The sequence below is a fragment of the Cnephaeus nilssonii genome (assembly GCF_951640355.1).
Source record: "Cnephaeus nilssonii genome assembly, chromosome: 8".
Classification (NCBI taxonomy): domain Eukaryota; kingdom Metazoa; phylum Chordata; class Mammalia; order Chiroptera; family Vespertilionidae; genus Cnephaeus; species Cnephaeus nilssonii.
In genome coordinates, this window is record NC_137079.1 from 18,155,894 (window position 1) to 18,179,472 (window position 23,579).

Sequence of the window (23,579 nt, forward strand, 5' to 3'; positions counted from 1 at the left end):
ATACTGTTCTATCATGTTGCCATCAACACATATTTATGACTTCATAAGGAGGTCCCTACATTAAGTTGATGGAAAAGGAAAATATTTTTTCCTGGTTTACAAATAACTCTGAATTATATGAGTAAATCAGACCTTCCAAGAACATTGAGTTGCCAACTCTGTTGAGTTGGAAAGATTGCCTGAGGTATGAATCTTTCTCAATTCATGAGAAATGGCTGATGGTTTTGGCCAGATGGTAAGGGACATCTAGTTGGGAAGCGAACATGAAAAGGAGGTTTGGAGAGAAGTTTGTGGGTACAAAGTACAGATTATTTGTATCACAATAAACTGCTAATCAAAAGGCTCCTTCTGTGGATGTCTCTCTCAAGGAGGACCTTAATATAGAATAGTTATTATGAAAAGCTCAATAAGGAAAACAAAATATAGAAAAGATAAAAGTAAATTGTACACAAATTTTTAAAAAACATTTAAGGAGTACATGATAAATATATAAGACAGATGAAATAAATTTGTCTCATACATACATATATACATATATAGTATATATATTTTATGTACATATATTTTATATATATTCTATGTCTCTTAAATCAGACCCTCTCTATTTTTAAATCTCTGAGGTTTAGGTCTTGCTTCTCACATGAATTCTCCTGAATTCAAGCAAATACAGAAACTTTAAGGTGACCTTCCCACCTGGTTCTAGCTCCCTGACTCAATTTCATCCTTCCTGGTACATATGCTGTCAAATCCTGAACAGGTCTAAATTCTCATCAGCAACACTTAGTTTCCATCTAACTTCCAAAAATATGTTGACATCTCCTATCCATTGTTACCTTTTCTCCTATTCTATAAAACCTTATGGTTTTACTTATTTTACCATCAATTCAGTGAGAACTGGGAATGACAAAAAAGATAAATTAATGTTTTCAACTCATTATTTAACAACACTTCCATCCTTACCTTTTTAATCATATCCTTCTAGCAAAGGTACCATTTCTCTACAGTTCTTTTCCAAGCTCCCCATATTCCTGCTTGTTCCCTTTCTAGTCCATGTGGTCCACTCCCATCTCCATTCTTCTCTCATCCTGCCAGTCTTGATCTCCTATTAATCTTTTCCTATGGAAAATGTTCTGGACATCAGATTCTAATAAATAGATTAGACAATGTAAAATTGAGTATGTTTTGAATTTGATGGTGGTTCTCTGAAAAAAAAAAACACAACAAAACAAAACCCACAAAACCCACACACAAACAAACAACAAAAACTAAAACAAAGCCATCTGGCTCTTTCCCATGAAGAGAGGTTGCTTAGTTCTGTGGAGAAAGTCTGCTTTGGTTGCCAGCCCATCTCTTACATAGGGCTCCCAGCTCACAGTGAGGTCCAGTCAGCTTACCACTCCTGGAATGTTAAGTCTCCATAGTAACTATTTCCATGGTTTCTCACTTTTTGCACTTTAGCCATTTAATAGAATATTGAAGACTGCAAACTTTTCTGTAATTCTCTCTGAAATTTCTTTCTGCTTCAGGATAGTATACTAATTCCATCATACATTAAGCTTGAGTTTCTAAAAGGTTCTTTGGACATGCACACTACCTAGTACCTACATATTTACATATATTCTCTATTTGCACTCAGTCCCCAGGTGTTCTCTTCTAGTGTATGGCTTTAAATACCATCTCTATATTGCTGGCTTATATATTTATTTTAAAATTCTTTCCTCAAGATGTGTCTACTCCATATGCAACTGTCTACTCCACATCTCTACTTAGTTGTCTAGTAGGTAACTCTTAACATGACCAAAACCAAGCCCCCAATTTTAGTATAGTTGCTCCAACTTATTTCTCTTATAATATTCCCATCTGAGTAAACGGCAACTTCATCTTTTCAATTGCCCAAGCCAAATATCTTAGTCTAATGAATAAAGACAATCTGATAGATACAGATATGGACTTGGATATGGATATGGAAATATATAGATAGATGATAGATAGATAGATAGATGGATAGATAGATAATGGACTACTATTCAGTCAAAAAAAGAAGAAAATCCTACCATTTGTGAGGGGCATTACGATAAGTGAAATAAGTCAAAGAATGAAAGACAAAGATACTGTATGATCTCACTTATATGTAGAATAAAAAAACTCAGATAGGATTTGTGGTTGCCAGAGGTGGGGGCTGAAAGGTGGGGAAATTGGGTGAAGGCTTTAAAATATACATACTTTCAGTTAAATGAAGTAAATTCTTACGATGTAATGTACACCATGATGACTCACTCCTCAGGTGTGACTATAGTTAAGAATACTATGTTGTATATTTGAAAATTGCTAAGAGAATAGATCTTTAAAAGTTCTCATCAACAAAAAAAGAAATGTTAACTGTGTGAGGTATTGGATGTTAACTAAATTTGTGGTAACCATTTCACAATATATATATGTTAAGCCATAATGTTATATGTGCATTATCCTATATAATAAAAGGGTAATATGCAAATTGACCGGTGGAACAACCGGTTGCTATGATGTGCACTGGAGCTTCCCCCTGGTGGTCAGTGTGCTCCCACAGGGGGAGTGCTGCTCAGCTAGAAGCCCTGAGCCTGACTCATGGCTGGCGAGCACAGTGGCGGTGGCAGGAGCCTCTCCCGCCTCCATGGCAGTCAGACATTCCCCGAGGGCCCCCCGTGCATGAATTTCGTGCACCAGGCCTCTAGTCTATATATGTAAAAGCCTAAGTGACCATTATGACCAAATGGTGGTCAGTGCACTCCCACAGCCAACCTCCCCCGGTTGGCCAACCTCCCGCAGCCCCTCCCCGCTACTAGCTGCCCCCCACCCACAGGCCCCAATTGGGGGGCTGGCCGGCCAACCTCCCGAGGTCCTTCCCCTTGGCCAGCCGGCCCCCCGAAAAGCCTGGATTACCGGCCAAGCTGAGGGACCCCACCCGTGCACAATTTCATGCACTGGGCCTCTAGTATCTCAATAAAATTGGAAAAAAACCATTTAAATATAAAATAAATATCTTGGAGTCAATCTACACTTTTCCTCTCACACACCATAATAAACGAATTAGCAAATTCTGTTTGTTGTATACTCAAAATATATCCACATCTGACTTCCTCCACCACTACTATTCCAAGTCGCTATCATCTCTCCCTCAAAATATGTTGAAAGCCTCTTAACTGATATCCTTGCTTCTATTCTTGCCTTGAAGCAGTCTATTCTCAACAGAGTATTCAGAACAATTCTTCTAAGATTTAAGTCATATCATGTCACTTCCCTACTCAAAGCTTTCATTGGCTCCCCATTTACTCAGAAGTCTACAAACCACAGTTAGCCTTGGCTACCCATCCCCTACTACTCTACCCTCTTTCCTACTCTTCTTCAGCCTGGCCTCCTTATTATTTCTTACCAAGTATAATGCTTCCTTTGTACTTGCTATCCCCTCAATCTAGAGTGCTCTTCCCCAGGATATAGGACAATTTCTGAAGCTTCCATTTGGTCTTCCCCATATGTTAGCTCTTAACCTATAAGCCAAAAAACCAATGTGATAGTGCTACCAGCTTCCAAGTATGTTTATTCCAATGAGACCTTCCTTTTTTTCGAATAAAAGCATTTAGAGCTGGATATTTCCCTCTAAACATTGCTTTACTTGCATCTTATAATTTTGCTGTGTTGTGTTTTCATTATCATTCAATTTGAAATATTTCATACATTCTATCCTATATAATAAAAGGCTAATATGCAAATCGACTGAATGGTGGAATGACCGGTCGCTATGACGCACACTGACCACCAGGAGGCAGACCCTCAATGCAGGAGCTGCCCCCTGGTGGTCAGTGCCCTCCCACAGGGGGAGCACCACTCAGCCAGAAGCCGGGCTCACAGTTGGTGAACGCAGCGGCGGTGGCGAGAGCCTTTCCCGCCTCCATGGCAGCGCTAAGGATGTCCAAATAACGGCTTACTGTCATTCAGACATCCCCCAAGGGCTCTCGGACTACAAGAAGGAACAGGCTGGACTGAGGGACCCCCCAAGTGCATGAGTTTTGTGCACTGGGCCTCTAGTTTTTATTTAATATTTGACCCATGGATTACTTAGAAGTGTGTCCATTCTAATTAAGTATTTGAGAAATGGGGAAATGACCACTAAGTGATTTCAGGACCCTCTGTGGGCTAGACTTGTCCAGGACTCCATTGAAGAATGTCCCTTCCTGCTCTAGCGGCATGGCTCAGTTGATTGGAGCCTCTTCCTGTACACCCAAAAGTCGTGCGTTTGATTACCGATCAGGGGACACACCCAGGTTATGGGTTTGATCCCCTGTCGGGGTGTGTATGGGAAGCAACCAATTGATGTTTCTCTCCCACATCAATGTTTCTCTCTCTCTCCCTTTTCCTTCCTCTCTTTCCAAGGGGGAAAAAAAAAAGAATGTCCCTTCTCTGTTGCACCTAAATAGCACAACCCAGCACCCTTCCAAGTCCCAAACAAGAAAAGCCTCTACAAAGTGGATTTTTATGACTTGGGCTTATGTCTTACGGTTTCTCTATACCTCTTTATAAAAAGGAAGGAGTGATGGTAGCAATCTAACACCACAAAGCAGGCATTGAGAATCAATCATTCCATTACAATTCAGTCTTTGAGTATAAATACTACATCAAGGTCAATTATAATCAGGAGTATTTTTCAGATATGATTATGAGATTGGAAGTTAATGGTATTTGCATATGAGAATATATTCATAAATATAACAACTTAATACTTGAAAACTTAAAACTGAAATGAAAGTTTATTAACACACAACAGAATTGGCAGTGTTTGATGACAGAAGTAGATTCCATACTTGGATGTAAGGTGAAGACTAGCGGGAAAGGACACTAACTATAGGAAGTGAGCAATGGGGAAGTGGTTAAGGGGAAGCTCAGAGTGGGCACTCGAAAGAGCAGACTACAGGCAGCGCAGAGGGAATGGTAGTCCTTGCCACTAGGGAATTACTTGAAATACTTGATATGGGTCTGGGCTTTCTGTGGTCACATAAGACAGGATCTTGAGGTTTTCTTTTTTTAAAATGAATTTTAAAATGCCATTTTCAATGTTGCACCCTTCACAAACATCTTTTTAAAGATATGTTGTTATTGATTTTAGAGACACACAGAGAGAGAGAGAAACGTTGACCTAAGAGAGAAACATTGATTGGTTGCCTCCTGCACATACCCTGACTGTGGATCAAACCCGCAACCTGGGTATGTGCCTTGACCATGAATTAAACTGGCAACCTTTTGGTTCATGGGACAACACTCAACCAACTGAGCCATGCTGGCCAGGGCATGAGTCTTTTTTAATTTTTTAATAACGAAGTAGTCAGTGATCCCAAAATGCTGGAGAAGGTGAGACGTATAAAACCATGCTTTCTGTCTATGAAATTCAATATAATAAATCTTCATTAATGGACCACTATCTAGTTTAAATACTTACATTGCAAAGTAGGCATTAATATATCCATTTTATGATGAGAAAACTGTAGTTCTAAGAATCAAATGATTAAATTTATTTTAAAAAGGAAAGGAATTAATTGTGAGCTTAATTCTGTTTTGTCTGATCTCAATCCCTAAAATATTCTCATTACAGTACACTGTTCTGACAGTGCAGCTCACCATGGAAAGGTCATAAACTACATCTAATTTCAATTTTTCAAGACCTAATGCTATTATCAGAAGTAATGACCAGTGATAAGATGGAAGATACCTAGCTCCAAGAAATGTCAGATAATATATTGTTCTCGAGAGACTTTGTATCAGAGCTTAAAACTGTTTTTCCTTATATATACCACTATTTTTTTCACAAAGAAATTATATTTAGTGTTAGCTTTTTTACTTAGATTTTTTTGTCCTTGCAGAAAAAGTTTGGGGATAAAATTTAAAATGTGGGAAAGTTTTGATAATTTATGAATAAAAGAGAACAGAATATTTTAAAAAAGTACAGTTGTAAAGTCTATGACTTTTGTTCCTAATTCAAACAAAAATTTCATAAGCCAAGTGTGACTAGAAATATATACCCCACCCTCACCAACATCAACATTTTTTCCTTTTTTTGAACATGAAAACTAAATTTAACTTAAAGTTCTGGGTTTGGGTTTTTGAGGCTGGTAGCCTCTTTCATGATGACTGCCTGACCAATCAAGCACAGAAATAATATCCTCAATAATTAGTTAATTGCGACACACTCAGGGAATAGCAGGGCAATTGAAACACTTCTCTCTCATTCTGAGGGTGAAGCATGCTGACTGCACTTCTAATTAGCCAATTAAAGGTGCATTCTCCTCATTGAGCATTTTAAGCTCACTAGGAATTTTATTTCCAAATGCTGAATGAGAAATGAGTTCAACCAGTAGTTTCTGTATTCCTTAAGGTCAGCTTATTTTCTAAGTTCTCATTTAAATTCTAAAGTGGGGTAGGGGAGGATGGGGGTAAGGGGGAGAGATCAACCAAAGGACTTGTATGCATGCATATAAGCCTAACCAATGGACACAGACAACAGGAGGGTGAGGGCATGAGTGGGGGTGAGGTGGGGGGATATGGGGAGATAAGGACACATATGTAATACCTTAATCAATAAAGAAATTAAAAGAGTTAAATATTTTAAAAAATAAGTCATAAAAAAACAAATGACAATACAAATAAGTATTGTATTTCTGATGGCAAATAGTTTCAAACAGAAGAATATGTGTAAGAAAAGACTGACCGATCTGACAAAACAAGCTTTATTCATTTTTTCCCTTTTTATCCCAACATATTAAAAACATATTCATGTACATTACAAGTTAGCTGGGGAATGAGATTCACATATATGAAGGAATAGAAACATTTCAAGATAATCTATGACTAAATGTCAAACTAAGTATTGTTATCATATTGACTATGATTGTTAGAAAAGACAGGCCCATAAGGGATGAAGGGTCAAAGAACACCTTATAGTGAAAATGAAAATTGAGTACAATCTTTGGAGTTGTATGTAAGTTGGATAGGCAGAAGAAGTGAATAGAGATTGCAAAAGGGGATTACTATGAATGAAGGCAGTGTGAAAGGAGTATATAGCATGTATGGAACACGGTAGTATAACATAGAATGTATGTGGATACAGTGTGGTTCAGTAGAAAGAGCACTGATCTTAGTACCATTAAACCTCCTGAATGCAAACCCCATTCTACCTCTATTTCTTTGAGGGTCTTGGCAGTCACAGAGGTGGTTGATATGTACTAGTAAGAGATGGTAAAGTATCTTGAGGCTAGCAGTAGTATAGAGCCATTATCACTACTGCCTATGAAGGAGGAAGGAAAGAGAATGGTTTTGAGAAATCAGAGAAAGCTGTGGTATGAGCTGTAACCATATTTCCCCTGTGCTTTATGACAGGAAGCTGGGGTCTTCATTTCTGAACTTCAGTAGGGGAGAACAGCTACTGGAAACTTGTGGGCAGGAAGGAAGCCTGGGAATAAGCCCCCCTCTTCTGCCCTGTAATTTCCTCTTTTTCTCCCTCATTGACTTAACACAACTGGGAGCTAGAGGACAAAGAAAATCAGTTTACATGGTCCATGGAGGCCAGCTGCCCAGGATGCACAGAAAGGTGGACAAGGATGGAGAATGGGTTTGGAGAGCAGTGGAAATATCCAGAACAACACTCACTAGTTAGATGACCTTTAGCAAAACACTTACCCACTTGGATATTTATTCTTCCCGTCTATCCTATATAACAAAAGGCTAATATGCAAATTGACTGGTCACTATGATGCACGCTGATCACCAGGGGGCAGATGCTCAACACAGGTGGTCAGTGTGCTCCCACAGGGGGAGTGCTGCTCAGCCAGAAGTTGGGCTCATGGCTAGTGAGCTCAGTGGTGGTGGTGGGGAGCAGGCCTAAGCCATCAGTCGGACATCCCCAGAGGGCTCCCAGACTGTGAGAAGGCGCAGGCCGGGCTGAGGGACACCTCCCCCACCAGTGTACGAATTTTGTGCACCGGGCCTCTAGTATTATTATAAAACACTAGTATTACAGTTATATTGGGGAAAAGCAAGAGGCAAAGTTAAGGATAAAAAGTTTAGCCATATACTATTTTTCAAGAACCTAAAACATCTGAAAGTTGTGGGGTAACTATTGCCATACAAAGAGCAACTTCAACGATAGTTTAGATTTTATAATCTCTGTTTCCTTTCGCCCTGTTGGGTATTTTATGTGACAGCTTATTCCTTGAACTTAAGAATGGATCTGGAGAGTATTATGCTAAATGAAATAAGCCAGTTAGAGAAAGACAAGTATCATATAATTTCATTTACATATAGAATCTAATGAACAAAATAAACTAACAAAGTGGAGACAGATTCATGGATACAGAGACTGACAGCTGCCAGAGGAGAAGGGATAGGTAGCTGGGTGAGAAGGTGAAGGGATTAAGCAAAGAAAAAAAAGAAAGACTCATGGACATAGACATCAGAATGGTGGTTGCCAGAGGGAAGGGGTGAAGGGGGTAGAAAAGGGTAAAGGGGGGATAAATGATGATGGAAGGAGATATGACTTGGAATGGTAAACACACAATACAATATACAGATGATGCATTGTAGAATTGTGTACATGAAATCTATATAATTTTATTAACCAATGTCACCCCAATAAATTAAATAAATTTTTAAAAAATGCAATTCAAATCAAACTTCAGAAACCATGGGGGTTGGGGGAAGGCATTTTGAGCATATGATTATACTTATTTCCTTTCTTCTAAAGTCTGTATCAGTTATCCAGTGGTAAATAATCCCTTTGTCAATATACATTGGTAAAAGAAATATATTGTGCATTTGTGGAAATTTCAGAAAAACAAGTTTTTACATGTGCTAATTGTTTGGAACTATATCGTGACTGAAGAATGCCACTTTACAAGTATTAGGCATTCTCACGCTTACCTTAGTATTGCTCCCCTTCCTGGACACATAGTCCCTTCTGAGCTGCAGGAACACTGGTAGCTGTGGATACATACTATAAACAGGAGGAGGTGCATGAGAGTATTACAGATGTGCCCCCCCTCATTACCCCCTACCCAGTTCCCACCCCGTCCCAGGCCTTCACCACCATATTGTCTGTGTTCATAGGTAATGCATATATAGGCATATAAGTGCTTTGCTTACTCTCTTCCTACCCCCCACCCCCTTTCCCTCTGAGATTTGTGAGTCTGTTCCATGTTTCTGGTCAAGTGATTTATACAGTCACTGCAGTCTGCTCAGGAGTTACAATCCATCTCACACCACAGACCATTCCTGCAACACTCAGTAACTATCAGGGGCAGTGGCCACTGGGCTTCAGCTGACATTTCATCACAATCAACCATAGGCGATAATGTGATTAACTGTGATGCCACCACACACACGGATTACTAGTATCTTGTTTTCCTTCGGTAAACAGTGCAGCACTGTGCTCAAATTCAAGGGTATGACCAAACTAATAAAGCCCAGCACTAAAGGGCCATCTCCTGGGACTGTATCAGTCTTGATCCCATCAGTCATCAGAAACTATGTAGTAGTTAGAACAGGGAAAGTTTAATATAAGAATTATCCTATATAATAAAGAGGTAATATGCAAATTGACTATCACAAGATGGCTGCCTATGACCAGGAGGGCAGGTGGGTTAGTGAGGGACAACCAGACGACTGAACAAGCAGGCTGCGTGGGGTGACCAGGCTGGCAGGGGGGTTACTGAGAGAGGACCAAACGACTGAACAAGCAGGCTGGCAGGGGGGTTAGTGAGGGATGACCAAATGACTGAACAGCAGGCTGCATGGGTGACCAGGCCAACAGGGGGGTTAGTGAGGGATGACCAAATGACTGAACAGCAGGCTGCATGGGCAACCAGGCTGGTGGGGAGGGGGGGCAGTAAGAGACAACCAGGCTGGTGGTGGGGTGCAGTTGGGGGCAACCAGGCCAGCAGGGGGGGGAGTTGGGGGTGACCAGGGTGGCGGGGGGGGGCAGTTAGGAGTGACCAGGCCGGCAGGGGGGGCAGTTAGGGGCGATCAGGTCGGCACACAGAGGCAATGAGGGGAGATCAGGCCGGCGGGGGTGGGGGGGTAGTTAGGGGTGACCAGGCAGGCAGGTGAGCCAGCAGTCCAGGATTGTGAGAGGGATGTACGACTGCCGGTTTAAGCCTGATTCCAGGGATCGGGCCTAAACCGGCAGTCAGACATCCCCTGAAGGACCCAGATTGGAGAGGGTGCAGGCTGGGCTGAGGCAACCCCCCCCCCCGCCCCCTTCATGCACGAATTTTGTGCACTGGGCCTCTAGTTAATTATAACAAGAGATTGCCTCCTAAGGGATAAAAAGAACTCTGAGGAATACAGGAATAGCATGTATAGAGACCAGCAACTGCCCCAGGGCTGAGTCAGAGCATCTGAGGAAAGAAAACAATTTGAAACACACTCCCTCCCCCAGAATGAGACTCAGACCTCACTGGAGATGGTGAGTGAGACCCCTGGATGTCAGAGAGACGTTCTTAGATGCCATGTTGGCAGAGTGTTTGAGAAGCTGCCTTCCAGGTCCTTGGGGAAGGCTCTGTGGGGAGATGCTGTGCTGATGATGTTAGCTGGGAAACCTCTGGTGTTCCTGGGGAAGATAGTCCTAAGGAGGATTCATGCTATGGAACCTGCTGGAAAGCTACCCATGAGGTGATGCACTGGGAAGTGACCCACTAGCTTATTAGGAGGAGGTGCCCACAAGAAGTCCCATAGAAACTTACTTTTGTTGAACACTGCTGAGTGTCCCACATGTTTCTGGCCAGTGTGGACTGCAAGTGCAAGACCAGAAGAGCCTAAATACTTCCCTCCCTCCCCCCCTCCCTCCCTCCCTCCCTCCCTCCCTCCCTCCCTCCCTCCCTCTTTCCCTCCTTTCCTTACCCTCTAACCCTATCTCTCTACCATCTCGCCTCTCTCTCTTTTAACCTGGCTCCTCTGTACTCCTTTATCCAAAGGTAGTTTATTCAGAAGGCTCGGGACACTTCTGTGAGTCCATGGCAGTTTGTTTATCACTTTCCTATAAAGAGATTAAAACACCTGTTTCAACTATGAAAAGCAGAGTTGCTTTGTAGTTAGTCCTCGTACTATCAGCTGACAGCAAATAGGACTAAAAAATAGACAGCATAATGTATTGCATTAGGATATCAGTTTGTCTCTCTCTCTGTGTACTTTGAATCTTGTTTTCTTATTTGAAGTTATACATAAAAAGGAGTATTTCTGCACTGATATTTCCATAAGTGAAAAGAACACAAAGCCAGGAGACACTGTACCTAGGTTCTACCATCATTATTCAAATTAGAACTTATTAATTTTTTTTAAAATGTATTTTATTGATTTTTTACAGAGAGGAAGGAAGAGGGATAGAGAGCTAGAAACATCAATGAGAGAGAAACATCGACCAGCTGCCTCCTGCACACCCCCCACCAGGGATGTGCCCGCAACCAATGTACATGCCCTTGACCGGAATCGAACCTGGGACCTTTCAGTCCGCAGACCGACGCTCTATCCACTGAGCCAAACCGGCTTCGGCAGAACTTATTAATTTTTTAATAAATATTTTTGAGTGTTTACTTTGTGCCAGCCACTGTGCTAGGGCTGGATGTTTGTATCCTACATAAGACATTATTCTCCTCAGCTACCTCATGGTCCTGAAAATGAAACACAATGTCCCATTGTAAAGAGTCCTCATAAAAATCAAATTAGATAATGGATTGTAAGCCTTTTGAAAAAGATAAGAAACCCGACTCTATGCTAATATCGGTATCACAGTCATCACAAACCCAGGATGGCAATTAACTTGCTGTGTCTTTTATTCATTGGCATCTGGGCTAAGGGGAAGATTGTAAGTGATTCAGGTAAGACCGGAGCATCTGCATTCCTAAAGAATGTTTCCCGTAAATTGACAAGCATTAAAATTAACCTGTGAAGTTAATTTCGGTGTCTGACAGGGATGGCTTTTGGCTTTATGCAGTTAAGTTCTTGACCAGATGAGGTCTTCCTTTTATTAGTGTATGAGTCATAGGGCAAGCATGGGTCCTGCACCGTGAATACTAAATCAGGATTAAGGAAGTGGAGTTGCTTCTGGCTTTGCAAAAAACACACACCTTTGTGGCGTATCTACTTTGGTTGTTTATTGTGAATGATGGCTGCTCCGGGGGCAGCCAATCTCTCAAATGCCTGGCCGCTGGCTCTGCTGTGAGCGTCTCCCTTTCGTTTCTGAGGCTTTGGCTTCCAGAGTTCAGACAGGGTGCCGGATCTCCTTCATTAGTTCTTGCTTCTCTTTTCTCTCTCCTCTCTCTCTCTCCCTCTCTCTCTCTTTTTTAATCACCATCTCACCAGCTCTCCAGGAGGATGGCGTCATCCACAGCTTTGGGTGCTGGGTAACCGCTCATGTCCTTCCCACTGCCTTCCGCCAAGGAGAAGAGTGACAGACTGCTGGCTGAGAGTGTCAGAATGGCTGTTGGCTAATGATTGCTACAAATTCTGATAATAATAGCAATCATAAATAAGATAAAGCAATAGCACCACAGCAGCTGGTATTTATGCTGCTTAGACACTTATTTATAACATTTAAAAAATTTTTCAAGGCTTGTAAGAATTTGGGGTCATAGGCTGCCACTTGGCCACAGGGATTGCCACGTGGCAATGCGCAGGTGTTTTTGGAAGGGCAGACAGAAAGACGGGGCCACTCCCCTGAGAGGTACCCATCCTCCATCAGAGCGGCATGAGTGAAACAAATCTTTGTGGCTTTAGGCCACTGAGCTTTTGGGTTTTGTTTGTTAATTAGTGTAGCATAAACTATCCTGACTGATACGTACTGGTCCTATGTCACTCATATCTCTGCTGTTAATATCTCTCATAAGCTAAGCACCAATGACCCCATAGCCAAGTTAATTCTAACAAAAAACAGTTGTCCTTCATTGTGCTTTTTATCAAGATAGTTGTGTTTGGAGATGTTTGTGTCAGTAACTTTTAGAAGCTTCAGGGTAATTGCACAAATTTTAAATTCCAATTATGATGTTGTTACACAGAAAATTGCAGCTGCCCAACTCCCATCCAAAGTTTATCCCTGCAAATTTTACACATAAGAGTAAATCTACATACGAAAATCTTGCATTTCAGAAACAAAGCGTATTGATTGTGAAGCATGACTTATGGGGTTCGTAAGTTTAGCAAGCATAAAACATACAGATATTAGTTGGTTATGTTACGTGTTATAAATGCTATACAGAATTTATAATCTAAATCAAATTTTTGCATATATAGGAAAAACTAAACACACGTGTATTAATTTTTAGATCAGCTATGAGCACAAAACCTATCTCTGCACCTTGAGTGAACCCATGTCAGCATGTGGTCACCAGGGGTGGGAAAAAGGAGGATTCCTTCCTTTATCTTTCATAGAGGGGAGCAGGGCAGCGGGCCTTACGAATTCTGTACATAGTGGACTGGGAGAATTTCCTGAAAATGGGAGAAGAAGGTGCCTTCACAACAAAGCTATCCAGTAAACAATAAAAACTGCAAATAAATTATCATTTTGATTAGCAAACCAGAATACCTGTGAAAAGCATAGATTCCCTAGCATGGCAAATGGAGTGACAACACAGCTTAATTGAGTATCACTCAGTGAGTATATAAAGGTAGTATTACAATATAAGATAAATGGATATATTTTAAAATGTAAGGTTAGCAGTGGAATTTTTTTCAAATGAAATCCTTTAGAGATCTCTGATACATCAAATAGAAGAGTTCTAGTGAAGCAGGTATGGGACCAGAACTCTGCTGTTTAATACCATCCTTTCCCAATTCCCAGTGGCCATGAGACTAGGACTCTTGGACCATGGTTTCAAAACTACTCATCAGGATGGCGATTTTGAATCAGACCTTGGATTTCTGATGTGTTGAGTCATTTAACTCTCTGTCTTCTTACCACCCTCCCCGACCCCACTTGTACTGGATGAAACTAAAACAGAAAGGGAATAAAGCAAATGTCAAAAATCCCCAAACAAAAAACGAAAAACTGGCATTCTCTTCTATTCCATATGGCAGTGGACCAAAAACAAAACAAAACAAAAGCCCTAAGTAAAAGCAACTGTCCATTGAGGTTGCAAGTAAGATAGGACCTTCTCTGTCGCATGTTAATTGCAATTTGCGTTTATAATCTGTGATATGATGACAGATCAGGCTTCACTGCATTTTATAGAGAGTAGCAACTTCAGGTCCGGGTACTGGGCTTGACATCACCCAGTGATTATGTCATTTCTGGCAAACTCCACTCAGATGTGCTTTGAATGATTTAGTTGTTCTCCTCTTTGCTGAGCTGATGTGTACTCCACCCCAGGCACAAATCCCAATCAAGTTACTGATCCACTTAGGGATCAGCAGCCTCTGCAGCCAGGGGAAGTTTAAGAGATATTTTTAGTCTCTTCTTCCATCCTGACCCCACTCTCCTAGAGGAAGAGTGAAAATGAGAAGCTGAGGAAAGGAGGCAAGGAGATGCTGATGCCACGGAGCAGGAGAAGGTGGAAGGCCATGGTAAGCTATTAGTCATCTCGAGATGGACAGCTACAAAGATGCATTTCAGATTCTCTTTCTGACCAAGAATGTCCCTTTCAGCTGAAACAAGTATTGGGCAAATTTGCTGCAGGGTTACCCAGGAAAACTTTCCAGTATTGTCATTCAGCTGCTTCTCAGGTCACAGTGTGAGTTCTCTGTTCAGAGACAGGGGCTCAGGTACTTCTTAGGACCTATGGATCTTTCAGTCCAACCAAAGACAGCACACTACCAGGTTTTACCTGATTCCTTTGCTGCTCCTGAAAACTTGAGAACAGGACTTGGGTGCAGGTAGTTGAGTTGGGAGATGAACCCAGGAAACACAAGTGAGGAAATGGCAATGTGAGAAAGAGAAGGTGACACCAGCATGGGTATATTAATAAATGGGTTACTGCTGTGGGCCCTCAAGAAAGTGTGTCCCATGACTGGGAGGCTGGGGCACTGATCCACGAACTTCTGCCCCCCGTTGGGTGAAGGTTACCTCCAGCTGTCTTAGTCCCATGGTTCTGGTTATAACTGAGTGCAGCAGGTCTAGTTCTCTTGGTGCCAGAGAAAGCCCTCTGGCTGAGAAGAGAGACCCAGGCCCTAAACAGAAGTAGGAAGTTGTCTGCAGGTCAGCAATTGTCTACCCTTGTCAGTAGGTGAACTCAGTTGGGTCAGAGGATATAGTTTGAGGCATTAACAGTGACTACAGCCTTGTATTTAGAATAGGGCCTATTATTATCCTCTCAATAATAGGGGATCAATAAATATTTATAAAATTAAACATTATAAAATGTTTTGTGTATTTTGTTTGTTTGTTTTGTTAATCATCACCTGAGGATATTTTCCCACTGATTTTTAGAGAGAGTGGAAGGGAAAGGGAGAGACAGAAAGAGAAAAATCATTGGTTGCCTCAGCACACACTCCCTGGTTTCCAGGATCGAGCCTGCAACTGAGGTACGTGCCCTTGACTGAAATCGAACCCAGGACCCTTCAGTCTGAGGGCCGATGCTCTATCTACTGAGCCAGACTGGCTAGGGCAACAATGTAAAAAGTTTTAATCTAGAATGAAGAAGTTTAAAACTTCTTCAGTCCAAGTGGGCAGAAGTTGTTAAAGAGGAGAAATATAGAGAAGGAGGAAAACAGGAACAGAAAGTGAATTTTTATAGGATAAAAAAGATTTGTTCATTCAGAATATGTTTATTGAGCACCTATTATATTCCAGGTATTGCTCTAAATTGCAGGGAATAGAACAGTGAATAAAAGTCACAAAATTCTATGCCCTTATGAAGTTTGTATTCTAATGAGAAGGAGATAGATTGTTAGGGAGATAACTAAGTTAAGTTTCCAGTGTGCTTAGTGATCATGAGTGCTAAGGAAAAATATATGGCAGAAGAGGGGACTAGGAAATGTGGGGTTGGGAAAGTATTCTAATTTTAAGTAGGCTTGGCACTAAGAAGGGCGTGAGGGAGCCTTGAAGGTATCTAGTAGGGACCATTCCAGGTAGAGGAACAGCAGGTGCAAAATCCCAATGCAGGAACACACTTCTATGAGGAAGAAAAAGGGTTTTCACTCTACCTTCCTGAGTTTTTGGCTGAGACCCCTTTAATATACAGATTAACAAGAGAAATATAAACAGAACCCAGGAAAAATGAGTAACCCAAAGAAGTGACTTTAGAATTCAGGCTTAAATACCATTGTACTAGGGAAAGGGTGGGGCGTGGGATGTAGGCCTCTTAGGGGAGAGTAAATGATTTTCAGGGAAGATGAATGGACTCTTGGAAGAAGAGGTGGGAGGTATGATAGTTTGTGACAAAGTGTGTCTGGGTGTGGTGCTGACCTCTAGTCTCCTTTCCTGGGATGAAACCCCTTAGAAGGGGATCTGTGACACCTGAGTTCCTTTTGGAGGATCTTACTTAAGGCAGATAAGGGGAGTTCAGAGAAATTCTCTCCTTGCATTTGCTGTTTTTCAGGTGTCTATAGCTCAAAATAATATACCAAGTGTCATCTTTTGGAGTGGCATGTCCTAAACTCCTACTGTCATCTTTTGGGGTGGCATATTTTGCTGCTTTCACCTGGCAAATTGGGTGGTCAGGAAAGGAGACACGTGACTGAAGCAGCTGAGCAAGAGGAAGAATAGAAGGGTGTGGGGTCAGAGAGGAAAGCTCAGAATACATAAAGTAAGCCAGGGGCATACTTACAGGGCCTTGCATGCCTTTTTTTTTTTTAAGATTTACATTTCTACTCTGAGTACAATGGGGAGCCATTGGAAAGTTTTGAATAAAGATGGGATGAGATGAAATAAATAAAGAAAAGGCAAAAATTACTGGGTCTTATAGGGGAATGGCAAACGATTATGTGAACCTAGTGGCATTTGTTAGTGTCACCTATCTTGTCCTCATTATAGCACTCTCCACAAAGGGAACATTTAAAATATATATATTGATTTCAGAAAGGAAGGATGAGGGAGAGAGAGATAGAAACATAAATGATGAGAGAGAATCATTGCCTGGCTGCCTCCTGCACGCCCCACACTGGGGGTCGAGACTGCAACCCAGGCATATGCCCTGACTGGGAATCAAACCTTGACCTACTGATTCCTAGGTCAACCCTCAACCACTGAGCCATGCCAGCTGGGCCAAAGGGAACATTTTATACAGGGGCCTGACTTATACCCACTTGCTGCTCAGCTGGAAGATCCAGAGGTACCTGGGCATGGATCTCTCTCATTAACTTCTCTAAGCACTTTTTTTTTAAGAAGTATTTTTTGCCCGGCTGGCACAGCTCAGTGGTTGTGCATCAATCTACAAACCAGGAGGTCGTGATTTGATTCCTGGTCAGGGCATATATCCGAGTTTTGGGCTCCATCCCCAGTTTGGTGCATGCAGGAGGCAGCGGATCCACGATTCTCATCATTGGTGTTATTCTCTCTCTCTCCCACTCCCTTACTCTCTGATTTCAATAAAAAATATTTAAGTAAAATAAAAAAAATTAAAAAAGAGATATTTTTCATACTAAAAGACAAGGTAAACATCTCTTTTGGGCACAGTAGAACCAATCTAGCGATTTCTTACCCTTGAAGAATTTGGAAGATCTGTGAAACATGTTCTTTGAAGTCACATGATTGTTGCTTTGAAACCAACAATATTTTGAAATTATGTTGTCATACATATTGATTAGGCTTTTGGGTTTTAAGCAAAAGGGGATAATTTAATTGACACGTTGTAGGGTGGCCAGTAGAGAAGTAATCGTTGAAGACCTTGCCTTCAGAAAAGGTGGGAACTGGGGAATTCCAGAAGAATTAGGTAGCAGGAGTGAATTAAGAGCCTCAGAAGTACCACCATAACTAGGTTCCATTAGCTCCAATCGCTTTTGTTTTTCCCCATTCTTGCAAAGCTTCCCTCCAAATCCAGTCCTGGCAGATGATCTCTGGCCTCACCTGGGCCACGTGCAGTGCGATCAAGTGGCTTCTGTGTTGGACAGCATATTTATAGAACAATCCTATTGCTATAGGAAGTTCTTTTGCACAGCACTGCTATATATGGTCATAATAAAAATCTGCATAATTTCTTTAATTATCCAAAACTTTATATTCGCTTTTAAAAAATACACTCTCACTTCCATGACAGTATTTAACGCTGGTTTCAGCCTTCTGATGGAAACAGAGAGTGTATTGTTATTTCCATTTTATAGCTGAGGAGACTGAGGCCATGATAGGAGGAGCACCTGGCAATGATGTCACCCGGCCAGTGCAAGGTCACAGAGCCAGAACTAGGACGGGGGCCACCTGCGTCCCAGTGCAGAGTCCCTCATACCAATCCTGCTGTAGCAGCCCAGACAATGGATGATTTGGTGTAAAGCTTCTTCTTGGGTTATTAAAACACAGGAACAATTGTGTGGTTGTCAGAGTTTGAGTTTTTATAAATTTCCCCATCAAGGAAGTAAGCATGCAATCCCAGCAGGTATCTTTTATGCAGCTTTTAAAAGCTCCTTTGTCAAAGGAAACTGTATGCCCATGACACAAATATGAAGACGGATTGACAGGTAGGAAATACTTCGTCGCTGGCTGGAGAAAAATAGGGGTAAAGAAGTGCTCTCAGCCTGCTCTCAGTTCCTCAGAGGCATGGATCTTGGAAGTAGGAGGTCCCAGACTGTGCACTGAGGCCTGTCACCCAGCACTTGGGTCTTGTGATTGGTAGGAACAGGCAGTTTCCCCTGGGTGTATTTAAGGTAGAACTTGCAGGCTTATAAAGCTCAAGCTGTTATCACCACACTGCAGGGCCTTTGTAATGCCGTTACAAACCCATTAGACTTGTTTCCATGCGCCATACATAAAATCAGGCCCACAGATTTGTGGGACCGGGAGCAAGACTATACTAGTAAGTAAAGTCTCATTTCCGATGTGTCTAAATGTTTCAAAGATGGGCCCATGGCTCAAACCACAGTCCCCCTGAGGGCCCCGTGGGTGGCTCCTCTCAGATCTCCTTGGAGATCCACAGGTCAAAGGAGCCTCCCCCTCCATGTCCAGTCCTGCTGTCTTCAGATATGCTTGCTGAGGGAGTGGTCCTGAGCCTGCGATCCTCAGTGGGACCAGACACTGGGACTGAGTGACTCAGTCAAGTGCCTCAGGGAGCCAGGGTGTGCTCCCCTTTTCCACACGCCACTTTTCTGGTTAGGACTTCCAGACAGTTCTAAGCTTTTGAACAACACACCTCTAGAGAAAATGGAGGGAGGGGACTTAGTTATGTTAGAAACACACCTGTTCAGACACCCACTTCAGGGCGATTTGGAGTTGCTGCTGCTTTTCCTGGGCTTCCCTCTCCCCCCAAATGCACAGCTCAGCTCTCAGCCCTGCGTCATCAGCTGCGGGACCTGGTTCAGCTTGTGCCATGCTCCTCCCCCATAAGCTCATTTGCTCAGAAAATTACTGAACTTTCAAAAAAAAATTTTAGAACACTAAAAACAAAACAAACAATAGTGTCTAAAGCAGGGGGCCCTACACTTAGTTCTTCTTGAACAAGATGCATGAATGTAGAACAGAGGTTCACAAACCATGTGTGCTACATTGCGTTGCAGTATTATGATCCTTTGATTTATTTTTGCTACAGCTGTGAATCCACCTTGCAAGAATGCTGTCCATTGCATCAGTCACTGAGCTAAGCAGGTCCTCGAATGGGCTGTAGAGCAGAGCTCCATGCTGGAAGTTAGGGGCATGAGTGGTAGCACCTTGTCAAGTTGGTGCCAAAGAAGAATTAGGCGTTTAGCGGGACAAGTGACGACTTTGCCTGTCGACAGCATGATCTGACTTAAAGAGGGCGATTTTAAAGTGACACAGTACCGAAGCATGGCCATGTGAGCAGTGCAATAACTAGATGCTTTCAAAGAGAGTGAGACATTTTTTTCTAAGTATTTGTGTTATAATTATTCCTGGCTTGGTTAGCATTGGTGTTTTTGAATGCCAAGAGATCATAACATTCAGAAAATGTGCCACAAAAACAACAAAGTCAAGAACTACTGATCTGGAACCTTTCTACTGTTACCAGTCAGAGACCATCACCAAGACTTCCTATTGTCTGGAGAAAGGGATAAGCAGAGAAAACATCCAACCAAAAGAGAAAAAAAAAATATTGTATGGTTTCAGCTTTGCCAGCATACGAGTTAATTGATGCCAGTTGTTCTGGTCCCATCACCTTTAAACCCCGCAGGGAGAGCTCTCCCATCAATAGGTTAATTGTGACACTCACATTTCCATATTTTGAAAAAAAGGTTCATTCACCACCATGCAAATTGCCTTCTCTCTCAGAGCTCCTGATGGGGAACTGCAAGCATCAGGACCTTCCTGAGCTTTTCCTTTTATTGGCCACATCATAGATTTACAACAGGCGTCCTCAAACTACGGCCCGCGGGCCACATGCGGGTGTTTTTGCCGTTTTGTTTTTTTTTACTTCAAAATAAGATATGTGCAGTGTGCATAGGAATTTGTTCATAGTTTTTTTAAACTATAGTCCGGCCCTCCAACGGTCTGAGGGACAGTGAACTGGCCCCCTGTTTAAAAAGTTTGAGGACCCCTGATTTACAATTTCCCAATTAATTTTTTCCATCTCCATTAACCCCTGTGTGCCAGATCCCCAATCTTCAGTTAATTGTGGGATCTCTCTAGGGACACACATTTAACCTCTTGCGAGTGGCAGAGTGAGTGTCCCACATTTACCGTGACCTTGCATTTCCCAACTCTAACCTTTCTTCCTATTTCTATAGGTCTTCAGACCAGCAAACCTGCAAGGTTTTCTTATCCCTGGTTTTGCACTTGGTGTGTCTCAAGAGCATGCCCTTGAGGGCCCAGTAAGAGGTGATATATCTTCTGTCGTACTTTCCAAATCATTGCCTTCCTAAAGTCACCAGACCCTGGATAAGGTCACTACTCTGATGCTCTAGAATCCAAAATGTCAGAATATTGGCCACCCGCCAATCCCAGACATTGTCAGGTAAAATACATGCCCAATAAAACTCTGGACCCTGATATGCAGGCCTAACTAGTTCCATAAGAAAAGTCCCTGCTGACCACACAAAGAAGTTGCCCAATAGGCCTTACCTCTGGCCTCTTTGGCTTCTAGGTGCATATGAGTCCGGCAAGCCATAGATTATGCTTCTCAATTATTTTCATTGGTCAGAGAGCTGGTAAAAACATTCCTTTTGCTTCTATAGTTTTATATAGAAACTGCGTTGGCCCTAGCGATGAGTCTTCATGGTAGTTTGGCTTTGGTTTGCCTGTGGGACAAATAAGTCATTCACCTAAGAGTTGCAGTTTCTTTATTTTTTACTATATACATTATGCATAAAAATAGTTAACTATATAGTTTTTTTGTTGATCTCTTTGCTCACTTAGATGTCTGTGCATAATTCTTCCTCAGAGTTTGGAAAATTACCGTTTGATAGTCTGAGTTTCCAATGTTCTTGTGATTTAGTGCTTTTCTTTTGTAACCTTCTTAGGCAACTTGTGAGCAGGAAGGTCAGAAACTGTGAGTCACCTGCCTTCTTAATTTGACATCTGGTCTCATTGCTTTCAAGCTTCTCCACTTCAGAGCACTGTTACAAGTGAACCGCTGTTGTCAAATGGGCTTTGAAAGGCAATTAGACAACCAGGCTTAACACAACCAAGACATCCTTAACACGGGTGACTCTGCAGAAAATCAACTAAAACAGCCCCCTTCAGCATCAGATTGTATTTTCCATAGCCAGGGTATTTGGGAAATAACTATATAACTTATTCTTCTACATAGTTTGATAACTACTCCATGAGAGCAAGTAATGTGAATGAACAAATAATAACCAGCTCCATTTTAAACCCTGTGTTCTCTAAAGATAATTCGAGAGATTATTCTCTTCTTCAGCCTTGGATCTGAAATCATTTTACACTAAAGTGAAAATGAAGTCTAGTCAGATCAATAGCACAAGTAATTTCTCATCAAAGGGTAGCAGTCTACTTTCAATTACCCATGGTGAAGTGAGAGAGGGTCAATGAAACAGCAATAATTTAGATACCTGTTCTAACCAGAAGTTGCAACCCCATTTCAGAACTATCTTCAAAGCTGTCTATTGCTTTGCAATGAATCTTTCTCCCACTTTCTCCTCTTCTTTTGGAGCAGGGAAATAGACCAAATGTAAATAGCAAAAACTACAAAGACGGCAAATAGAAAATAAAACAAATCTTGTTTTTTATCCCCTTATTCTTTAAAATGCAGAGTAGTTTCTGGCATAGAATAGGTGCTCAATAAATGTTTGTCAAGCCAAATATATAATATGAATATTCAGAATAAGAATCTGGATACTTTTGTCTTTCCTGAACACAAGAGGTTTACTCTTAGAAAATTTGGTTGGCTAGAGGAAAAAACTTTAGGTGCCTTGAGGAAAAAAGTAACTGGTGATATGTTGCTTCTAACTGGAGGCTGGCATCAGACCACCTCATAATAGGGCTAGAGAAGATATATTGTTTGGAAGGGCCAGCTTATATTGGCGATGGGTTAGGACCTTGGTCGGCAAACTGCGGCTCGCGAGCCACATGTGGCTCTTTGGCCCCTTGAGTGTGGCTCTTCCACAAAATACCACGGCCTGGGCGAGTCTATTTTGAAGAAGTGGCGTTAGAAGAAGTTTAAGTTTAAAAAATTTGGCTCTCAAAAGAAATTTCAATCGTTGTCCTGTTGATATTTGGCTCTGTTGACTAATGACTTTGCCGACCACTGGTAGGATAATGCAATAGTAACCAAATGGGTAAGACAAACCAGGGGCCATCCTGGCTGGAGTCAAGGCAAGAGTCAAGCAGTTAGTCACATGCAAAAAATGAACTCAAGCTTGACTTTAAACCAAAGTTAACTGGATCACAAGTCCAAATGCTTGCTTTATATATCCTGTCCAAGGATTTTTATTGTAATTTGTGAGAGAGATAGGGTAGAGCATGCTTATTCCATCTCAGTGGACCTGAGATTACTAATTCTGCCTGCTCCCTCTTTTTTAAAACTAAGAAGTCAATTTTATTTTGCTGGTGATTAAATTGAAATGGAAATAGCACCAAATTATAGCCAATGAGACATAGGGGCATCTGCTTAAGGCTCTGAGAGTGATATTTCTCCCTGATATAGAGAGTTCCATGGAGAAATTCAACTTTTAAAAAACCATCACACAAGGATGTTTTTATAACATGGATCAGCTGCCTACTGTAGGCGCCCAGACCTGGGATTGAACCCGAAACCTCGGTATGTGCCCTGACCAGGAATTGAACTTGCAACCTTTTGGAGTACGGGACGATGCTCCAACCAACTGAGCCACCTAGTTAGGGCAAAAAAAATTATTTTTAAATTTCTTTATTGATTACAGTGTTACATATGTGTCCTTATTCCCCCATTACCCTCCCCCCCCCCACACACACACCCAATTAGGGCAAAATTTTACCCTCCCTTCCTGCCATTGGATGCTGTACAATGGCATGATGCTTGGAACTGTGTCTGCCATCT